The following is a 13,683-nucleotide window of genomic DNA, read 5'->3' as shown; positions in this document are numbered from 1 at the left end:
CATCCCATATGGGCTCCGGTTCTAGTCCCAGCTGCTCCTCTTCTGATCCAGCTCTCTGCTATGGCCTGGGAAAGCAATAGATGGCCCACATCTTTGAGCTGTTCTGAAGCTCTTAGCATAGTGAACATATATTAGATTCTCATTATTGAAATCTTTAGAAATGTCAGAAAGCATGTAACTTTCTTTAATGATCTGAAACAGAGATGAGATCCATAAGGGCAGAACTGCTCAGCAGCCACACTGCAGGAATATGTATCTTTCTGACGATATCTTCATCTGCTTCTTGCAGTTGCAGCTAGTCTATGAGCTCTTGGTCTGTTTTCTGCCCTTGGGAGGGCCTAGGGTGCTCTATATTGTCTGTAAGGATTCAAAATTTGTTGTATATTAGTGTCTAATCATAAAATTTCCAAAGTGACAAGCTGGATGTAATAAACTATTCCAGACTGAAAAAAAAAAAAAACACAAAAAACAAGAAAATACAAACATGGTGTACTGTCTATAAAGTACAGCGGTAGATCTGTATTATAGAGATACACATCTCTACACAATTCTCTGTTTCTTTCCCTCTGAAAGTCTACATTCAGCTCTCGATGGTGTGATTACTAAGGAATAGATTTCATATACTTACTTTCATAATCAGTGAACTCGGAATTATTATTGTAGTATTGAGGATTGTACTGACTAAAACACTATGTTTATTCCATGTTAAATAACATCATCGTATCTTTGGATTCCATTTGTCCTGCTACTGATGTATTCACAGGAGAGGGGAGGTGGGAGGAAAACCCAAGATCCATCAGGGTGGAGGAGGAATGTCAGAGGCTGTGGTTCTATTGTACTGCAGCTTGGGTTCTGGAAGAACACATTAATGCACCCAGATGGTTTGAAGCTAACTGAAGGGCTATGTTCTGTACAATTGTCTGTGGTGCTGCATTTTCATTTATGTAAAATTTATTTCCTTCAAGTAATATATTAATTTGGATGAAAATGAAGATGTTAAGGAATTTTCAGAATGGGTCTGTTTAACCCTCATTGGCTTTGTTTTTAGGCACTTAACTCAGAAAAGAAAAGATAGAAAAATACGTTTTGGGTTCTCTTCATCTGTACCAAGGCACTCTTTGGTTAAGATTTGTCATTTTGTCATATTTGATTCTCTAGACTCCCTGAAAAATCCCCTACTTCATTAGATGGAGTCCGTGTCTCACCATGGCAGTGAAATGTTCCAGCTTTGCATTTAGCTAGGCCGTGGACACATGCCATGGCACTTGCCAGCCAATTGTGTCAGGGGCATCATCTGAATCAGAATTACTTGCATGAAAACAAGGAGTTGCAGATTCTTCCAGTGAAAGTGGAGAGGAGCAAGAGCTGCAGAACATTGCCAGGGTTGAATGTGCCATGGGATGCCATGTGGTGGCTGGTGTCTGGGGTGCTGGTTCTGCAGAAGATAGGGCTTATGGGGGCTGGTGCTGTGGTATAGCAGGTGAGGCTGCCTCCTGCAGTGCCAGCATCCCATATGGTCACCGGTTGGAGTCCAGCCTGCTCCACTTCCAATCCAGGTGTGCTGTGGCCTGAGAAAGCAGTAGAAAATGGCCCATGTCCTTGGACCCCTGAACCCACATGGGAGACCTGGAAGAAGCTCCTAGCTCCTGGCTTTGGATCAGCTCTGCTCTGGCCATTGCATCCAATTGGGGAGTAAACCAGCAGATGGACGATTCTCTCTCTCTCTCTCTCTCTCTCTCTGCCTCTCCTCTCTCTGTAATTCTGACTTTCAAATAAATAAATCTTTTTTTTAAAAAAAGCTTATGCTTAAGAGTAGTGTTCATGGAAAATGTGTGGGACATTTTTCAGCAAGATTTTAGATGAATTTTCCAACCCCTGAACCTCCTAGAGATTGGAATAGACTTCTAATGCGTAACTTCCACTTATGCTTAATTAGGTTTTTGTTTTGAATTGTTTTTGATGAAACAGCAAGGAATTCTGAGTTATAGACTTCCTATTTCAGAGACAGAAGAACACTGATGCCTGCATTATAATTAAATAATGCCTATCACCCTTTCTTAAGCAACAAATGATCACAGATTCTCTCTTTGCTGCTAAGTAATGAGCATGGTGATTCTTCCCACCGTAACCACCTTCCCACCTACACTCCCTCCCCTCTTCCTCCTTCTTCTCCTATTGACATGGAATGCCTTACATAGCTAGGCTGAACTTTTAATCCACTTGGCCCTAGGTGTTCATACACTTCAACTCTGTGTGATTATTCATATGCCCTTTTTATGACAAGGCTTATGTCAGAATGACAAATTATATATTCACCTAATACTGAGAGTCATCAAATTGATTTCTATTTTCTTCTCTCTTAGGCAGTTCTTGAGGGGCAGAAATATTTATTTTGTATATCATGTATTTATTCAACTAAAAGACTGACTGTCAAGATGCTGAGTTTTAGTGTCAAAGCAAATATGTTTCTAGACCCCATGAAGTTTACAGTCTGGCAAGAAAGAGCCATCTACCCAAAGAATATTGTTTAACATAGTAAATGCTGGGGTGAAGTCAGTGGATAAAGATTGAAGCATTCTTAATCTAGCACTAACTCTAATCCCATGATCTCTAATTGAGAGAAGTAATCAGAAACACAGAACTCCATGTTACCCAGTTATCTCTTTGAATTTCTGATTAAAAAATAAAACATATCAAACAACACACAAATACCTAGGAGTGCATAATATTTATATACTATCTTGATATTAAAAATAAGAACAAATAACCATGAAAAATATCAACTTTGAATCTCCTTTGTTTTCTAGACAAGTTATAATCCTATGTGGTTCTTTACAGTACATTATTACCATAAATTACAGTACATCATTACAGTAAATTATTACAGTAAATAATTACAGTAAATTATTTTTGTAGGTACTCTTCATCTCTCTCACATTTTTCCATTTGATAAATCAGATTTTAAAAACTGAGACACAAGACAAAAGAAATATCTTTAAGCTAGTATTATATATTGATTGACATTCTAAAAAACAGTTATTTATTTATTTGAAAGTCACAGTTACACAGAGAGGAAGGGGAGAGAGAGAGAGAGAGAGAGAGAAGCATCTTCCATCTTTTGGTTCACTCACCAATTGGTCACAATGGCTGGAGCTGTACAGCCCCAATGCCAGCAGTCAGGAGCTTCTTCTGGGTCTCCCACACAGATGCAGCTGCCCAAGGACTTGGGCCATCTTCCACCGCTTTCCCTGGCCATAGCAGAGAGTTGGATCGAAAGCAGAGTAGCTGGGTTCAACCTCCACCCATATGGAATGTCAATGCTTTACATGCTATGCCACAGTGCTGGCCCCTTGATTGGCCTTTAACTTAGACTTTTTTATGATATTAAAAAACACCATGCTTTTCTAAGCTCTTTCCATTCAGTTTCTATTTTGTAAACTCCAGATAATACTGTCCCCAGAATTAATCTAAGGTATAAATGCTATGATATAAGGCATTTAAACCCTTAACCTGTCTCTTTGAATACGCAGCTATGTTAGCTCTGTGTCCATTCTTCTGTCTCTGTACTAGATGAATAAAAAGACAGTTTAAAATGATTTGAAAAGAACTATAAGGGGTCGGTGCTGTGCTGCTGCTGCCAATTGGGGAGTGAACCAGCAGATGGTAAACCTCTCTCTCTCTCTCTGTCTCTGCCTCTCCTTCTCTGTAACTCTGACTTCCAAATAAATCAATAAATCTTAAAAGAACTATAAACATCAATAAAACACAAATGAAAATTGTATTCTCAAAACTGGATATTAAACCATGCCTTCTACACCTCTGTTAAAAGCTACATTCTATCATAGTCATTTATGATTTCTAGGGCCAAAGTAGTAAATAAGATTTTTCTGGAAGAGACAGAGGTTATGAGGGAGCCAGGATTTGGGGTCAGTTAGCAGCAGTGAGTGTCACTCTTTCAGATTTGATTCAGGAAAGGAAGAAAGCAACTGATCCCTGAGATTTTGGTGGGGGGAAGGAAAGGAAGGAGGGACTGAATAAAAGCAAAGGCCCTCTGGTTGTGGGCACCCACCCCTGACTACAGCCTTTGGGAGGGCCAGCTGGTGTCTCTATGGATGATGTGGCCTGTACTCCATTTCCCAGAGTTCCCAGGAGCTCAGATGTATTATGCCTTCTGAATGCCTGTGCACATGTGCATGCTGCTGCCATTCCCTGGGGCCTGAGTTGGAACAGAGGGAGTTCATTCCCTGATCAGGGTCAGCCCTGGGGGCTGTGCTTCTCCTTCTCTGGCATTTACTGCATCTCCTGCTCTGCACGTGTGATCCCAGGGAGTTTCCAAGTGCTCACCCCGAGCCTGCCTCCTGCTGCATCTTCCCTCTTCATCATTCACCTGTGGGTCCCACTTACCAGGGACTCTGTTCCCCACACTCCCTGCTTTGCTCCCCGTGTTTCTGGAAGAAAGCTTACCTGCTCGGGGACTTTCTGCTGCAGGTTTGGTGTGCAGGATGGGGTGGGGACATGTGTGGGAGAAGGGTGGGTGCCAGGGAGCCATAGATCATGGCAGCTTCCCCCGAGGTCAGGACTGGGACCCGGGCTGTTCTGTCTCCCACCTCCACTTCCCAGGCTCCCAGTGACTGGAATCTCTCCTGCAGGACCTCACCCAAACTGTCCCTAATGCGCTTTATTTAGTGGTTACAGGAGAGAGGGGGCAGCATTCTGGGAACATGCACACGCAGGGAAGGAAGGCAGAAAGACTCCAGCTCTCCACAGTTAAATAAGCTGGGTTCCCACTGTGGGTGGTCTCAGAATGCAGTCTGGCCAGGCCTCTTGATGTTTACTGGACTGGTTCCTGCAGGGTGGGTCTGGGTGGCCTTCAGCAGGGAGCCTGGGGCAGCAGAGGGGTGGGCAGGAGGATCTGACTAGGTTCTGCCCCACTGCTCTCATCCTGCACCTCATCTTCCTGGTGGGGAGCAGTGTGAAGTGTGCATTGATCCCTCTCAAGTATTAATTATCAGACTTTTCCAATGTGGAATTTGAAGCTGTTCCAGAAACCTGGGGTGGGAAAACTCCCTTCTTTCAAACAGGCACAGAGACAGTGGAGGATCCAAGGAGTTTCTATTAATGGCCCTAGGCTCAGCTGGAATGATTTCCTGAGAATTGTGCATCAAATTCAAGTTTCTTAGCTGTTACAGCATTGGTGGGTTTAAATGGCAGCCTTCATGACTTAGGTCCACATTTCCAATGGTCAGTGGGTCCAGTATGTTTGTAAAAGAGATGCCGGGGACAGATTTATTAGGATAGATTTATGACTGGAGTTTACAGAAGCAGAACTTAGGACATCTTCCCTCCCTAAATAAGATTTCAGTGGGCAGCTGTTTCACTCGTTAATTGTGAGCATCCACTTTTAAAGGTTTGTGTTGGATGTGGTCCACTTCTCTTTCTTTGATGATGTATTTGGCTGCTTTTCATTTTCTGTCTTCAGCTATTTCTTCTCCTGTTAGCAAGGCTGTCAACTGTTTTGACCTGACGCTGATCCCTTTGCAAAGTGAGAAGGGAACTAAAATTAATGCAAGTCTACTGTGTTGTCAATAACTGGAGCTACTTTTTTAAAGATTTATTTATTCATTTGAAAGAGTTACACAGAGAGAGGAGAGAGAGAGAAAGAGAGAGAGACGTCTTCTGTCCGATGGTTCACTCCCCAATTGGCAGCAACAGCTGGAGCTGTGCCAGTCTGAAGCCAGGAGCTTCTTCTGGGATGAAGCTGTTTTTTAAAATAATTATTTATTTATTTGAAAGGCAGAGTTACAGAGTGGTAGAAACAGAAATCAATGGTTGGAGCTGTTTGGATCCACAACCAGAAGCCAGGAGCTTTGTCCAGGTCTCATAGGTGGGTGCAGGAGATGAGGGATTTGGGCCATCTTCTACTGTTTTCCCAGGCCACAGCAGAGAGTTGGATGGGAAGTGCAGCAGCCAGGATCCCAACCGGCACCCATATAGGATGCTGACACTGCAGGCAGTAGCTTTACCCACTATGCAACAGTGTTGCCCACTAACTGGAGCCCTTTTAATCTGAGTTTGCATAAAGTGGAGAATTACAACATCATAAATACAGATAAGTAACATCTTTTTCTCTGCCCAGTACTTTACAGTTACCCAGTGATCCACTGAGAATCTTACATTCCACACTGTGTAATTAAGAAGGTCAGTTAATTGTCTTATTTTGGGTTCTGTGGTTAAACCCATGACATTTTTAAAATGGGAGGATATTAGTTCTACAATTTCATAAAGACTGCTCTGTGGAAGCATCAATAGAAGTTATAACTGTGAGAGTGGTAAGAAAGAAGAGGGGAAGAAATAAGTGCCCCTTACTCCACTCAGAGATGTCCACAAATGGAGTAGAAGATGTGCCCTTGAAAACTATGGCTGACTTTCTGGGACAAACTGTGTTTGAGTGCTTCACATGTTCTTATAGAAAGGTGTTGCCACCAGGTTATTAGTATATTTATTTAGTTAGTTTTTAAAGATTTATTTATTTATTTGAAAATCAGAGCTACACAGAGAGAGAAGGAGAGAGAGAGAGAGAGAGAGAGAGAGAGAGAGAGAGAGATGTCTTCCATCAGGTTCATTTCCCCAGATAATACTACATCATTGTGAACTTTGCTCAGTTCCTGACCTATACCTTTCCTTTAACCTAGTACTTTGCCATGTAGTAGCCCATGAAAACTGCAGACTGCATAAATGAATGAATATTTGGAGGGTTGTGATTTCTTAGAGGAACATCATGAGACAGAAGGAATAAAACAAAACAAAAGTATCCTCCGTATATAGAAGATATACTGTTTTTGCAAGCTATAGAGAAGAGGAAGAAGAAGGAAAGTAGTGAGACTGGAAAGGTTGTGGCAAAGGTAATAGGCACTAGTCAAGAATTCAACAAGCCCATTAGGAAAGTATTTTTTTTATTTTTTTATTTTCTTTTTTTTATCTTTTATTTAATGAATATAAATTTCCAAAGTACGACTCATGGGTTACAATGGCTTTCCCCCCCATACCGTCCCTCCCACCCACAACCCTCCCCTTTCCCACTCCCTCTCCCCTTCCATTCACATCAAGATTCATTTTTGATTATCTTAATATACAGAAGATCAGCTTAGTATACCTTAAGTAAGGATTTCAACAGTTTGTTCCCACACAGAAACATAAAGTGAAAAATAATAGATGATTTTTTTTTTAAATGATGATGAAATCAGATCAGACCTATTGTCATGTTTAATCCCAGTGAGAGTCAAGTTGGGAATTGATAATTTCTTTTTTTTTTTTTTACAGAAGATCAGTTTAGTGTACATTAAGTAAAGATTTCAATCGTTTGCACCCCCATAGAAACACAAAGTGAAATATACTGTTTGAGTAGTCGTTATAGCATTAAGCCTCAGTGTACAGCACATTAAGGACAGAGATCCTACATGAGGAGTAAGTGCACAGTGACTCCTGTTGTTGACTTTACAAATTGACACTCCTGTTTATGGCATCAGTAATCTCCCTTTGCACCAGTCATGAGTTTCCAAGGTTATGGAAGCCCCTTGAGTTCTCCGACTCTTATCTTGTTTAGACAAGGTCATAGTCAAAGTGGAGGTTCTCTCCTCCCTTCAGAGAAAGGCACCTCCCTCTTTGAAGACCTGTTCTTTCCACTGGGATCTCACTCACAGAGATCTTTTTGCCAGAGTGTCTTGGCTTTCCATGCCTGAAATACTCTCATGGGCTTTTCAGCCAGATGCGAGTGCCTTTAGGGCTGATTCTGAGGCCAGAGTGCTATTTAGGACATCGCCATTCTATGAGTCTGCTGAGTATCTCACTTCCCATGTTGGATCACTCTCCCCTTTATTTATTCTATCGGTTAGTGTTAGCAGATACTAGACTTGTTTATGTTCTCCCTTTGACTCTTAGTCCTTTCATTATGATCAATTGTGAACTGAAATTGATCACTTGGAATAGTGAGATGGCATTGGCACATGCCACCTTGATGGGATTGAATTGGAATCCCCTGGTATGTTTCCAACTCTACCAATTGGGGCAAGTCAGCCCGAGCATGCCCCAAATTATACATCTCTTCCCTCTCTTATTCCCACTTTTATGTTTAACAGGGATCACATTTCAGTTAATTTTCAACACTTAAGAATAACTGTGTGATAATTACAGAATTAAACCAGTCATATTAAGTAGAACAGACAAAAAAAAATACTATGAGGGATAATGTATTAAGTTGTCCATTAGCAGTCAGGGCTATGCTGATCAAGTCACCATTTCTCATAGTGTCCATTTCACTTCAGGAGGTTTCCTTTTTGGTGTTCAGTCAGTTGTCACCGATCAGGGAGAACATATGGTATTTGTCCCTTTGGGACTGGCTTACTTCACTCAGCATGATGTGTTCCAGATTCCTCCATTTTGTTGCAAATGACTGGATTTCGTTGTTTCTTACTGCGGTATAGTATTCTAAAGAATACATATCCCATAATTTCTTTATCCAGTCTACCATTGATGGGCATTTAGGTTGGTTCCAGGTCTTGGCTATTGTGAATTGTGCTGCAATAAACATTAGGGTGCAGACCGCTTTTTTGTTTATCAATTTAAACTCCTTTGGGTAAATTCCAAGGAGTGGGATGGCTGGGTCGAACGGTTTCTGAGGAATCTCCAGACTGATTTCCATAGTGGCTTGACCAGTTTGCATTCCCACCAACAGTGGGTTAGTGTCCCTTTTTCCCCACATCCTCGCCAGCATCTGTTGTTGGTAGATTTCTGTATGTGAGCCATTCTAACTGGGGTGAGGTGAAACCTCATTGTGCTTTTGATTTGCATTTCCCTGATTGCTAGTGACCTTGAACATTTTTTCATGTGCCTGTTGGCCATTTGGATTTCCTCTTTTGAAAAATGTCTATTGAGGTTCTTGGCCCATCTCTTAAGTGGGTTGTTGGTTTTGTTTTTGTGGAGTTTCTTGATCTCTTTGTAGATTCTGGTTATTAACCCTTTATCTGTTGCATAGTTTGCAAATATTTTTTCCCATTCTGTCGGTTGTCTCTTCACTCTCCTGACTGTTTCTTTTGCAGTACAGAAACTTCTCAATTTGATGCAATCCCAATAGTTGATTTTGGCTTTGACTGTCTGTGCCTCCCGGGTCTTTTCCAGAAATTCTTTGCCTGTGCCAATATCTTGAAGGGTTTCTCCAATGTTCTCTAATAACTTAATGGTGTCAGGACGTAGATTTAGGTCTTTAATCCACGTTGAGTGGATTTTTGTGTAAGGTGTAAGGTAGGGGTCTTGCTTCATGCTTCTGCACGTGGAAATCCAATTTTCCCAGCACCATTTATTGAATAGACTGTCCTTGCTCCAGGAATTAGTTTTAGATCCTTGATCAAATATAAGTTGGCTGTAGGTGTTTGGATTGATTTCTGGTGTTTCAATTCTGTTCCATTGGTCTATCCATCTGTTTCTGTACCAGTACCATGCTGTTTTGATTACAACTGCCCTGTAGTATGTCCTGAAGTCTGGTATTGTGATGCCTCCGGCTTTGTTTTTGTTGTACAAGATTGCTTTAGCTATTCGAGGTCTCTTGTGCCTCCATATGAATTTCAGCATCATTTTTTCTAGATCTGCGAAGAATGTCTTTGGTATCTTGATTGGGATTGCATTGAATGTATAAATTGCTTTTGGGAGAATGGACATTTTGATGATGTTGATTCTTCCAATCCATGAGCATGGAAGATTTTTCCATTTTTTGGTATCCTCTTCTATTTCTTTCTTTAAGGTTTTGTAATTTTCATCGTAGAGATCTTTAACGTCCTTGGTTAAGTTTATTCCAAGGTATTTGATTGTTTTTGTAGCTATTGTGAATGGGATTGATCTTAGCAGTCCTTTCTCAGTCATGGCATTACTTGTGTATACAAAGGCTGTTGATTTTTGTGCATTGATTTTATATCCTGCCACTTTGCCAAACTCCTCTATGAGTTCCAATAGTCTCTTAGTAGAGTTCTTTGGATCCTTTAAGTACAGAATCATGTCATCTGCAAAGAGGGATAGTTTGACTTCTTCCTTCTTGATTTGTATTCCTTTGATTTCTTTTTCTTGTCTGATGGCTCTGGCTAAAACTTCCAGAACTATGTTAAATAGCAGTGGTGAGAGTGGGCATCCCTGCCTGGTGCCAGATTTCAGTGGAAATGCTTCCAACTTTTCCCCATTCAATAGGATGCTGGCTGTGGGTTTTTTATAAATTGCTTTGATTATATTGAGGAATGTTCCTTCTATACCCAATTTGCTTAGAGTTTTCATCATGAAAGGGTGTTGAATTTTATCAAATGCTTTCTCTGCATCAATTGAGATAACCATATGGTTTTTCTTCTGCAGTCTGTTAATGTGGTGAATCACATTGATTGATTTGCGAATGTTGAACCATCCCTGCATACCAGGGATGAATCCCACTTGGTCTGGGTGGATGATTTTCCTGATGTGTTGTTGTATTCTATTGGCCAGAATTTTATTGAGGATTTTTGCATCTATGTTCATCAGGGATATTGGTCTGTAATTCTCTTTCAGTGCTGCATCTTTCTCTGCCTTAGGGATTAAGGTGATGCTGGCTTCCTAGAAAGAATTTGGGAGGATTCCCTCTTCTTCGATTGTTCTGAATAGTTTGAGAAGAAATGGGATTAGTTCTTCTTTAAATGTCTGGTAGAATTCAGCAGTGAATCCATCTGGTCCTGGGCTTTTCTTTGTTGGGAGGGCCTTTATTACTGTTTCAATTTCTGTTTCAGTTATGGGTCTATTTAGGTTTTCGATGTCTTCATGGTTCAATTTTGGTAGATTGCATGTGTCCAGGAATCTATCCATTTCTGATAGGTTTTCCTGTTTGCTGGCATACAGGTCCTTGTAGTAATTTCTGATGATTCTTTTTTATTTCTGTGGTGTCTGTTGTTACGTTTCCTTTTTCATCTCTGATTTTATTGATTTGGGTCTTTTCTCTTCTTTTTTTTAGTTAGTTGGGCCAATGGGGTGTCAATTTTGTTTATTTTTTCAAAAACCCAGCTTCTCGCTTGGCTGATTTTTTGTAATGTTTTTTTGGATTCAATCCTGTTAATTTCTTCTCTGGTTTTAATTATTTCTCTTCTCCTTCTAGATTTGGGTTTGGTTTGCTGCAGTTTTTCTAGGTCCTTGAGGTGCGCTGAAAGCTCATTTATTTGGTACCTTTCCAATTTCTTGATGTAGGCACCTATTGCTATAAATTTGCCTCTCAACACTGCTTTTTCTGTATCCCATAAGCTTTGATATGTTGTGTTGTTGTCTTCATTTACTTCCAGAAAGTTTTTGATTTCTCTTTTGATTTCTTGAATGACCCAGTGTTCATTCAGGAGCATGTTGTTCAGTCTCCATGTGTTTGCATACTTTCTGGGGTTTCCTGAGTTGCTAATTTCCAGCTTCATCCCACTGTGGTCTGAGAAGCTGCATGGTATGATTCTAATTCTTTTAAATTTGCTGAGACTTGCTTTATGGCCTAGTATGTGATCAATCTTAGAGAAGGTTCCATGCGCTGCTGAGAAGAATGTGAAGTCTGTAGATGTAGGGTTGAAAGTTCTGTAGATATCTGTTAGATCCATTTGGACAATAGTGTCAATTAAATCTGCTGTTTCCTTGTTGATCTTCTGTCCAGATGATCTGTCTATTTCTGAGAGTGGAGTATTGAAGTCCCCCAGTACTATTGTATTGGAATCTAAATCTCCCTTTAAGTCCCTTAACATATCTTTTAAATAGACCGGTGCCCTGTAATTAGGTGCATATACATTTATAATAGTTACATCTTCCTGTTGAATTGAACCCTTAATCATTATATAGTGTCCCTCTTTGTCTCTCTTAACAGTTTTTGTATTAAAGTTTATTTTGTCTGATATTAATAGGGCTACACCTGCTTTTTTTTGGTTTCTGTTGGCATGGAATATCTTTTTCCAACCTTTCACTTTCAGTCTGCATGCCTCTTTGTTAGAGAGATGTGTTTCTTGTAGGCAACAAATAGTTGGGTTGTGTTCTGTGAGCCAGTCAGCCAAACGGTGTCTTTTAACTGAAGAATTCAGACCGTTAATGTTCAATGTGACAATTGATACGTAGTGACTTTGCCCTGCCATTTTCCCGGAAATATTTTCTAGTATATGCTTTGAGCTTCCCATGCTCTTTTACTGGTAGGTGTTCTTCCTTTCCCTTCTTTCATATTGATGGCCGTGTTTCTGTGTTTCTGAGTGTAGCACATCTTTAAGTATCTTTTGCAGGGCCGGACGAGTGGCCACAAAGTCTTTCAATTTCTGTTTGCTATGAAAGGTCTTTATTTCACCTTCATTCACAAATGAGAGCTTGACAGGATATAATATTCTGGGCTGGCAATTTTTCTCTCTTAGCACCTATGCTATGTCTCGCCATTCCCTCCTAGCTTGTAGGGTTTCTGATGAGAAGTCAGCTGTGAGTCTGATTGGAGATCCTCTGAGAGTAATCTGACGTTTCTCTCTTGCACATTTTAGGATCTTTTCTTTATGTTTCACTGTGGTAAGTTTAATTACCACGTGTCGTGGTGAGGATCTCTTTTGGTCATGTTTATTGGGGGTTCTATGAGCTTCCTGTACTAGGATATCTCTGTCCTTCTCCAAACCTGGAAAGTTCTCTGCTAGTATCTCACTAAAAAGGCCTTCCAATCCTTTCTCTCTCTCCATGCCTTCAGGAACTCCTAGAACTCGAATGTTGTTTTTTTTAATAGTATCCTGTAGATTCCCAACAATATTTTTTAGGTTTCTAATTTCCTCTTCTTTTCTTTGGTTTGACTGTATGTTTTCCTGTGCTCTATCTTCTAAGTCCGATATTCTCTCTTCTGCTTCGCCCATTCTGTTTTTAAGGCTTTCTAATGTGTTTGTCATTTGATCTATTGAGCTCTTCATTTCATTTTGATTTCTCTTGACTATTACACTTTCCTGTTCTACTAGTTTCTGAGTTTCATTTTGACTCTTCCTTAAAATTTCATTTTCACGAGAGAGATTTTCAATCTTGTCCATTAAGGATTTCTGTAGTTCAAGGATTTGCTTTTGAAAACTTCTAAATGTTCTTATCATAAATTTTTTGAAATCCGTATCTTGCATTTCTTCTATCTCATCATCTTCATACTCTTGGCTTGGGGTGTTTTGCTTATTTGGAGGCATCATAGTGTCATCGTTGATCTTGCTCCCTCTATTTCTGTGTTTGTTGCTCGGCATAGTTAATTCTTCTTGCGTCACTGTGCGTTTTTTTCTTTTTTTTTTTTTTTTATACTGTGTCCGTGTTAAGTGGACTGCCTGCTGTTGGAGGAGCCTTGGAGGCTTGAGATGGGTGCGGCCTGAGAGCTCTGCCTGGTTCTTCCTGGTTAAGGGTGTGCAAAGGTGACACCCTCAGGTTATGCGTGGTAAATCTCTCTCTTTTTATTTATTTATTTATTTTATTTATTCAGGGGGTAAGTAACACCGCAGGGCAGGGCTGTGCAGAATTGATGGTATTTAGCTTCCAGTCTTTGGCTCCTCTGGACTCCCACTGGGTTGGCTAGGCTACTGAATTGTAGTGACTCAGTTCCTTAACTCTCCCCCATTGATATGTAAATCCAAAGAGGAGGCCTGCTCTTTGTCTCTTGGGAATTCTTCA

Source organism: Oryctolagus cuniculus, chromosome 16, assembly GCF_964237555.1.
Source record: "Oryctolagus cuniculus chromosome 16, mOryCun1.1, whole genome shotgun sequence".
Lineage (NCBI taxonomy): Eukaryota > Metazoa > Chordata > Mammalia > Lagomorpha > Leporidae > Oryctolagus > Oryctolagus cuniculus.
The sequence above is the reverse complement of the archived record's forward strand: the minus strand, read 5'-3'. Positions refer to the sequence as shown.